Raw genomic sequence first — 10521 nt, forward strand, 5'->3', positions numbered from 1 at the left:
TTAAAGGAAATCATATCCTTGGAGTTAACGATGTCATATTTGATAAGGATGGACTTTGCAGTGCTTGTCAAGCAGGTAAACAGGTTGGAGGAAGACATCCCGTGAAGAACATCATGACCACAAGGAGGCCACTCGAGCTGCTTCACATGGATCTTTTTGGTCCCAATGCCTACAAGAGTCTCGGTGGACATCGTTTTGGTCTAGATAAAGTTGATGATTTTTCAAGATTTACGTGGGTTTTCTTTCTTAATGACAAGTCGCAGGTCCAGAAGATCTTCAGAAACTTCGCTAGGAAAGCCCAAAATCAGTTTGATGTGAAGATCAAGAAGGTTCGGAGTGACAACGGAACAGAGTTCAAGAACGCAAATGTGGACACCTTTCTTGACGAAGAAGGGATTTCACATGAGTTCTCGGCTACATACACACCTCAACAAAATGGAGTTGTTGAGAGGAAGAACCGGACGCTCATCGAAATGGCAAGAACAATGCTTGATGAATACAAGACGCCAAAGCACTTTTGGGCAGAGGCGGTTGAGACAGCTTGTCACACAACAAATCGCTTATATCTTCACAAGCTACTCGGCAAGACGGCATACGAGCTCCTCACTGGTAACAAGCCTCAAGTTGGATACTTTCGAGTATTCGGCTCAAAGTGCTACATTCTTGATAAGCATCGTCGTTCAAAGTTTGCTCCTAAATCTCATGAAGGTTTTCTACTTGGTTATGGATCAAACTCTCACACTTACCGTGTCTACAAAAATTTCACCCGAAAGGTTGAAGAGACGGTAGATGTGAAGTTTGATGAATCTAATGGCTCGCAAGTAGAGCAATTGCCAATTGATGTAGGAGACAAAGACCCCTCAGAAGCAATTCAAGACTTGTCTATTGGCAAAATTCGTCCAACAGAGGTGAAGGAGAGTACTTCATCCGTCCAAGTGGAAGCTTCTACTTCACGACAAGGTGAACCAAGAATCGACACGGAAGCATCCACAAGTGGGCCACACCAAGATGAAGAAAACGAGGAAGTACGTCAAGATGAACATCAACAACCTCCTTCTCCACCACGACAAGAGAACGACGACGTCAACAATGAAGAAGGCCAAGAAGAAGAACAAGATGAAGAAGATGCTCAACAAAGACCCAAGCAAAGGCTCTCACGAGTTTGAGCAAGAATTGCCAAAGATCATCCCGTCGAGCAAATCCTCAATGATATACAAACCGGGAGAATCACTCGCTCAAAAACTCGTTTAGCTAACTTTTGTGAAAACTATTCATTCATCTCGAGCATTGAACCAATGAAGGTTGAAGAAGCATTGGAAGATCCGGATTGGATAAACGCTATGCATGAAGAGCTACATAATTTTGAGAGAAACCAAGTTTGGACATTGGTTGAGAAGCCCGACAACAACCACAACATCATTGGTACCAAATGGGTGTTTCGCAATAAGCAAGATGAAGATGGACAAGTGGTTCGCAACAAAGCACGTCTCGTCGCCCAAGGATACACACAAGTCGAAGGTATGGACTATGGTGAGACGTATGCTCCCGTTGCTAGACTTGAGTCCATTCGCATCTTACTTGCCTATGCTAATCACCATAATATCACCTTGTACCAAATGGACATTAAAAGTGCTTTTCTAAATGGAGAAATAGAGGAGGAAGTTTATGTCAAACAACCTCCCGGCTTTGTCAATCCTAAGAAACCAAATCATGTTTACAAACTTCACAAAGCTCTTTATGGTCTTAAACAAGCTCCTAGAACATGGTATAAATGCTTGACCAAGTTCCTTACTACAAGTGGTTTTGAAATTGGTAAAATTGATTCTACTCTTTTTACTAAAAGGGTTAATGGAGAACTATTTGTATGCCAAATTTATGTTGATGACATCATATTTGGTTCAACTAACCCTCTCTTTAGTGAAAAGTTTGGAAAGCTAATGTCAGAGAAGTTTGAGATGTCTATGATGAGTGAACTCAAATTCTTTCTCGGGTTGCAAATCAAGCAAACTAAGGAAGGTACATTTGTCTCTCAAACAAAGTACACCAAGGACTTATTCAAGAAGTTCAATATGCAAGAATGCAAAGGTATGTCTACACCCATGCCTACTAGTGGACATAATGATTTGACCAAAGATGGTGAACCTGTTGATCAAAAGGTTTATCGCTCTATGATTGGTTCATTGTTATACCTATGTGCTTCACGTCCCGATATTATGCTAAGTGTGTGCATGTGTGCACGATATCAAGCTGCTCCTAAAGATTGTCATCTTAAGGATGTGAAAAGGATAGTGAGATATTTAATCCATACACCAAACTTTGGCATTTGGTATCCTAAGAGGTCTTCTTTTGATCTTGTTGGCTATTCCGACTCAGATTATGCCGGAGACAAGGTTGATAGAAAGTCCACTTCGGGTACTTGTCAAATTCTTGGTAGATCTCTTGTGTCTTGGTCTTCCAAGAAACAAAACTCGGTATCCTTATCCACCGCCGAAGCGGAATATATTACCGATGGTTCATGTTGTGCTCAATTACTTTGGATGACCCAAACTCTTAAAGATTATTGGATTTGTGTGAAACATGTTCCACTGCTTTGTGACAATGAAAGTGCTATCAAAATTGGTCATAATCTTGTACAACATTCTCGAACTAAGCATATTGAAGTTCGTCATCATTTCATTCGAGATCATGTTGCTAAGGGTGACATCAATCTTAAGCATGTTCGCACCGATAAGCAATTAGCGGATATATTCACTAAACCGCTTGATGAGAAAGTGTTTTGTAGGTTGAGAGGAGAATTGAACATCATTGATGCTTCGAACTTGGAGTAGAAACTCCATTGGCTACATGCAAGACATGAGCTTATAACTAATCCATGATGTATCTCTTATGATAACTATCTTATGTCTTGGATATATTTGCACCTTGCATGTTGTCTAACCCATGTAGGTGCTTGGTTGAATTTAATTCCATGAGATTGCGACTCACTCACATCTTGAGCAATCTCTACAAGACCAAGACTCTACACAATAGTGGTTGAAGACAAGGAAGCACAAAACCATTCAAACATATCCTTTGACAAACTCTATGTTAAGCTTCATGATTGTCATTTTTGGATACACAAGTGCTCTTCCTTGCAAGAACTAACCCATGTAGGTAGATGAACTCAAACTCCAAGTGGTGCTCCCAACTCTTGATGAACTACATCAACCCTGAGCACCCACACAAGTTCAACTACATGAGCAAGAACCACATCACCACCCAAGGTATGTCATTCCATCTTAGAGAAGCTTTACTCCAAGACATGAGTCAAAGCAACTCAACAAGATGTGAATACATCAAGATGCTTAAACGAAAAATGGTAACCCCATTTTGAGCTTAAACGATGAGTATGACCTATGATCAAGTGTCCTCACTTGACTCCTAAGTCAATATACTCTAACATAGGTGACTATGTCACCGCCCAATTCTAGATGAAGTTCTCTTGTGTCCTTTTCTGAGCTATTGCATTTGTTCCTTGCATATTTGTTTCCTTCTCTCTCAAACAAAAAATAAACAAAAAAAACTTCATCTAGAAACTTTCACTTTTTCCTGTTTGTTTTTGTTCTGCATATTTCTGCATCAAATTTCTTGCAAATCCTTCAGCTAATTCATTGCAAATCTTTGTGAGATCTTACTTGACTAGTGAGCTGAGGTGACAAGTGTTTTTCTCTGTGTAAACTCGGTTTCACCGACTTGCAAATTTCGGTCCAACCGAATCTTTTCGGTACCACCGAAATGTGCCACTCGGTGCCACCGACTTTGTAATCAGAAAACCATTTTGCCACTTGTTCTACATTTCTTCTGATCCAGCTCCACTCAATGAATCTTGTCCTCCACAAGCATCACAATTTTATCCTCTGCTTTGTGCTGAATCTCAAGGACCAAACCTATTCGACGGATTCCAGGAAAAACCTTCTTGGAAATTGATTTCAAAGGGGGAGAGAGAGATCACATCAAAGCTTGTAGGAAAGAGAGATCACACCAAGAGAGAAAAAGTATTAAGGGGGAGAGAAAAATACTCAAGGATCCCAGATGCTTGATGCCACATGTCTTTTTGGGGGAAAGACATGTTCATATGAACTCATTTGAATTAAGTTCTATTCAGCTCTAATTTTCTGTTTCCTATCTTCTCCCAATATCCCATGTAAGATTCAGGGGGAGCAAGACACCTAAGGGAAAAGAAATCAGCCAAATTCGTTGCATATCTTTATTCTTGGGGACATGTTGAATCCAATGTTATCACTCTCTACATGTCATCCCAGTCTTGGCATTCTTGTGGTTTCTTTTGTTTGCTCTGGCTAGTGGACGTACCTGTGTTATCTAACCTTGTTTGCAGGTTCATTCCATCCTAAGCCAACTCGAGACCACAAGGTAAGTATATGCATCAAAATCATGAGTATGAGGAGTTCTTGCTTATGTACATACTGTTTGCAAGAAGGACTCATGAGCATGAAGGTATTTTCCTTAATAATCTTTTGTTCTGATGCATATGGCCAAGATACATGTAACACATTGCCTACTCTGTCATGATTATGCTATCGCATACCTCTCAAAGCGACGATATATTTCATGCTTATTATCTTTTGTCGAAGCTTTGATCTATATGTTGTCATCAATTACCAAAAAGGGGGAGATTGAAAGTGCAACTATCCCTAGGTGGTTTTGGTAATTCATAACAACATATAGCTCATTGAGCTAATGCTATTCCAAGATAATTATTTCAGGAAAGCTCAATGATTGGCATGGCATGGATGTGAAAGTGGAACCCTCAAAATGCTAAGGACAATGGATTGGCTCAAGCTCAAAAGCTCAAGACTCTTCATTTTATATTTTAGTGATCTAAGATCACATTGAGTCCATAGGAAAAGCCAATACTATTAAGGAGGGATGAGGTGTTGCTTAATGAGCCTCTTGCTTCATGTGCTTAGTGATATGCTCCACAACCCTCAACTACTTTCCCATATCCACATATGACCAAAACTCTAAGCCAAACTCGGTCCTACCGATTCTTCCTATCCGGCGCCATCGAGTTTCACTTGTCATTAGCCACTGCCGAACCCTAGAAATTCGGTTCTACCGATAAGGATCTCGGTCCCACCGAGATGGGGTTGCAAACTCTCTGTTTCCCTTTCGTAACTTTTCGGTCCCACCGAAAGAGCGAATCGGTCCCACCGAGATTGCAATGTAAACTCAGTGTTTCCCCTTTGTAACTTTTCGGTCTCACCGAGTTCCACTCGGTCTCACCGAAAGAGCAAATCGGTCCCACCGAGTTTGCCTGACCAACTCTCTGGTTAGCTAATTACCAAATTCGGTCTCACCGAGTTTGTGTAATCGGTCTCACCGAGATTACGTTATGCCCAAACCCTAACCGAATCGGTCCTACCGAGTTGCATGTCGGTCCCACCGAAATCACTAACGGTCACTAGATTTACATTTTCGGTCCGACCGAGTTTATTGATTCGGTCCCACCGAGATTGGAAAACTGTGTAACGGTTGGATTTTGTGTGGAGGCTATATATACCCCTCCACCTCCTTCTCATTCAGTGAGAGAGCCATCAGAACACACACATCATTCCAACTCATATGTTCTGAGAGAGAACCACCTACTCATGTGTTGAGACCAAGACATTCCATTCCTACCATATGAATCTTGATCTCTAGCCTTCCCAAGTTGCTTTCCACTCAAATCTTCTTTCCACCAAATCCAAATCCTATGAGAGAGAGTTGAGTGTTGGGGAGACTATCATTTGAAGCACAAGAGCAAGGAGTTCATTACCTACACACCATTTGTTACTTCTTGGAGAGTGGTGTCTCCTAGATTGGCTAGGTGTCACTTGGGAGCCTCCGTCAAGATTGTGGAGTTGAACCAAGGAGTTTGTAAGGGCAAGGAGATCGCCTACTTCGTGAAGATCTACCGCTAGTGAGGCAAGTCCTTCGTGGGCGATGGCCATGGTGGGATAGACAAGGTTGCTTCTTCGTGGACCCTTTGTGGGTGGTTGCTTCTTCGTGGACCCTTCGTGGGTGGAGCCCTTCGTGGACTCGCGCAACCGTTGCCCTTGGGTGGAGCCCTGTGTGGACTCGCGCAACCGTTACCCTTCGTGGGTTGAAGTCTCCATCAACGTGGATGTAGGATAGCACCACCTATCCGAACCACGGGAAAAACATCCGTGTCTCCAATTGCGTTTGATCTTTCCAAACCCTTCCCTTTACATTCTTGCAAGTTGCATGCTTTACATTCCGCTGCTCATATACTCTTTGCGTGCTTGCTTGATATGTATTGTGTGTATTGAAATTGTGCCTAAACTCCACTTGAACCGAAAAAGATTAAAAATTGCAACTTTAGCACTAAGTGTCTAATCCCCCCCTTTAGACACATCTACTTCTAGATCCTACACATGTGCTGTCGTAGAAGTGTTGCATGACAATACCAAAATTATCATCACGGAAGTGTCCACTTCCATGATGATAAATCGCGTGCCATGGAAGTGCTTTCGTCAAGGGTGACTAACACGTGGCATCCGTTGGAACGGGTCACCATTAAGCTATCGGGTTCCCGTTTGGATCCGATAACCCATTAATAGCCCAGACCAATGGGGATTTTCCATGTGTATAATCATCATTGGCTAGAGGAAACACGTGTAGGCTCAACATTGGGACATATGTCATCCAATCATTGGACCGAAGGCGCCTATGATACGTACAAGTGGCATGGCCCAACAGAGGCCCATTCCTATGAAAAGGCCAGCCCGTTTTACTTGGTCAAAAGGTAGCGGGACGGCCCACGGAAAGCCTGTTAACGGCATGTTCGCATATAGCCCATTTACAACCTGCTAACCCAGGGCCCATTAGGCCTCTCCAAATTAGGCCTAGTAGCGTCATCTGGGGTGTCCAATATGATTCCAGCTCGTTGTAACTTCTGGCCCATGCATGGCCATGACAGCTTTCGGCCCATTTGAGGCCCTTTGTAACTCTTGGCCCATTAGCGGCCCGTGGTGAAACTAGCCCATAATGAATAGTGTATCGCTTTATACCCATTAATAGCCCATTATTCCATTGGGCCGTTTCCAGCCCATGTTATCTTTCGGCCTTCTGAGGGCCCATTTATCTTTCAGCCCATTATTCGTTTACTTACGGCCCATTACTAGCCTTTTCTGCTTGTGGGCCAAATTCAGCCCGTGGTTACAGTAGGCCGGTTTGTGGCCCGTTGGGCCATTTTCATAACGTCTTCAAATACAGCCGATTAACGACGACCCGTTATGGTCGGCCCATGAACGGACGATTCCAACTCTAGCCCATTTACGGCCCATAATGCGGTCCATTATTGGCCCATGTTTGGCCAATCGATCTTACAGCCCGTAGAAGTCCCATTGATGCTACGCCCCGTAGGAGGACCATTGTTTCTACGGCCCGTAGACGGCCCATTGTTTCTACGGCCCGTAGAAAGCCCATTGTTTCTACGGCCCGTATGAGGGCCAGGGTCACTACAGTAAATATGTGGCCCAAGATTATTGGGGCCTAGTTTTAAAAAATAGGTTATTGCGGCCACTAGCAAACCGCGTAAAAAGAACTGCATTGACTACAAGCAAACAAATAAAAAAGACAACAAGGAAATAAATAAGAAAGCAACTTGCGCTAGGCTATCACGGCTATTACACATATTACATCCACTGGGCATCAAAGTTTGCCACCAGTGCAAATATAGGGAACAAAGCAACATGTCACATACACTGGTTGTCAAGTTGGCGACCATTGCAAATAAACGCCATAGCAAAACAAGTCAAGAACTGAAACCACTTCAGAAGAACTCAAGAAACAATATCCTAGGTACCCATAATGCTAGCAAGATGCTTAGCAAGCTCATTAACTTTCTCTTGTTTGGTGCTTAAATCCTCCAGTGCTTGTTGTTGCACCAGAAAGTATGCATCTGAATTATGCAGGGACTTCCTCAGTCCTTCATCTTCCTATCATAGAACATCTGATCGATGTTTTTCAACTTGAAGTTGAGACTCAAGAAGCCGAACTGGTTCAGGCAGCGAGTTCGAAGAGCTGGTGCTAGAAGTAGTAGCTAGTAACTCGAACACTACATCAAGACAATACTTTGGGGTTGTCTCAGTGTCTTCAATATAGTTTTTATCAGCTTTCTTGGAGACCAATAGGGATGTTTCACTATCTTGAACCTTATCTGCATTACTTCCTTTACCATAGCATAATGGGGTACTCTTCTCCAATATTTTATCTGCATTCTAAAAGAGAAACAAACAGACACATCATAGGTTTACCATGTTGTATATGAAACTCATTTTGGTAAGCTAGTTCAGTAGTAAGGTGGATAAGATGACAGCATGAAACAAACATATATCTATGTAGTATGGTCACTTTATGGTCTATATCATTCTAGTTTATGTTGACAAATCAAGATAGAGGCAGTTCAAATCATATCTATTTAAGACAAAGCAGCATAGAAAGAATATAAGTGTGGGAAACTACAAAGCAATAACAACACTTGTAATGTGCATGGCATGAGAACATAACTGTTTATTCAGTTGAAACTGAAATCAACATAGAGCAAGTTACAACAGCAAACACATTAAAGAAACAGGTTTAAAACATATATGTTGCGCCATTGGAGTTTCAATTGCATCCTTCAAATTTGAAATTAGTTGGTATGAGTAAATAAGTGATGCAAGAGCAAAGGAGTATGAACCATAGTTACAGAACTTGACCTGAGAATAATTGTTCTTCTTCTTTAAGCGTTGACTTGGGGTTTGGAGTTGTGGTCCTCGTGCTTTGGGCACTGCAGTTGCCTTACTAATTGCTCGTGTTTGGGTGCTCTGCGGTGGAGACGGTGCTGTGTCAACTAGAACTGGGTTACTATCTACTGGGGTTGGGGTTAGAAGGGGTGTAGCTGGTTCTCTGTCCAACTAGGTAGGGTACAATCTGCATGAGTGTGGGTTATGTGTTGTGGGGTGGTTCTTGGGAAAGTACAACCGTGGTTCTATCTGCATCGACAGGTAGCACGATCTTTTCCGAAGATCGTGTTTTTACTCCCAAAGATACTGCCATCACTCCCTCCAATTGAAATGGCTGATAAACAAGAAAAGTAATTGAATGTACAGACATTGTAAGATAGATAGGTGCAATGGATAGTAGGGAAGAAAACAGGGCATGAAATAATTCACATTTATGTTGTCTAACCAAACAGAATAGCATGACACAATTTCACATATATGATGGCTAATTAAACAGGATATCATGACACAATTTCACATGTATGATGGCTAACTAAACGGTGTGTCTACTAAAGTGGTTGGCATGCCATAATTCACAAACATGTCATCGACAGAAACATTATGGCATGATATAATTCACGGACAGAATGACATAATTCAAAATATGATGACTATGTAAATAGGATGAGATGATATAACTATATGATCTCTACTCTTATAAAAACAGAGTTGGTGATGATGGTGTGCCTGCCATCCTGCAATATAGGCCGTCCGATTTATATCTCATGGATAGGAAGGAAACTATGGCAATTTTGCACAAAGATACCCACACCCCTCTCCACATTTGCAAATAAGGCCCTCCCTCGTTCATCCTTTTCTCCCACAAGATAAACTACTCATACAAATGCATCGTGATGTTCCCTGCAACGCATGGGCATCTTGCTAGTGTCGTTAGAAAATGGGTTGGCATGCCATAATTCAAATACATGATGTCTATGTAAACATCATGGCATGATATAATTCAAATATATGATTTATATACTAAGCAAGTGAGCAGAGGGGAATCACATATATGATGTGTCAGCTAAGGAGATGGCATTCAATATTGTGTATATGATGTAAAAACTAAGCATTGCAATACAACATATGCATGATATGAGTAATATAACCCTGCCAAGTTTGAGCATACACCTCAGGGGGATAATAGGACTCGCCATCTGCCTCTGAATCCTCCTCTGAGGAGCTATCTGTAACCAGCAACAATCTGCTTTAGCAAGTAGCATTTCTGCTCTAAAGACCTTGTGTTCACTCTAGATTTCTCCATCACCAATTCTAATGGCTAATGCATAGGAAGAGCAGTTGAATATACAAACATTGTCGACCAATGCAATTTTAAATACAAAAAAGATGGCATGATATAATTCACATATATGACGCTTGGCTAAACAACATGGCATTGCATCATTCACATCCATAATGCCTTGCAACAAGATAGCATTGCATAATTCACATATAAAATGTCTTGCAACAAAGATGGCATTGCAAAATTCACATACATGGTAATTAGACACTAAACATGTGGCATTCACACAAAGCATGTCTAAACTAAGCAAATGGCATGCCAATGCAAGACACCATATGCACAATATGAGAAATATAACCCTGGCAAGTTAGAGCATGCACCTCAGGGGGGGATAGGACATGTCATCTGTCTCTAAATCCTCCTCGGAGGAGCTATCCGTAACCAGCAAGA

Source organism: Triticum urartu, chromosome 1 (genome assembly GCF_003073215.2).
Source record: "Triticum urartu cultivar G1812 chromosome 1, Tu2.1, whole genome shotgun sequence".
Lineage (NCBI taxonomy): Eukaryota > Viridiplantae > Streptophyta > Magnoliopsida > Poales > Poaceae > Triticum > Triticum urartu.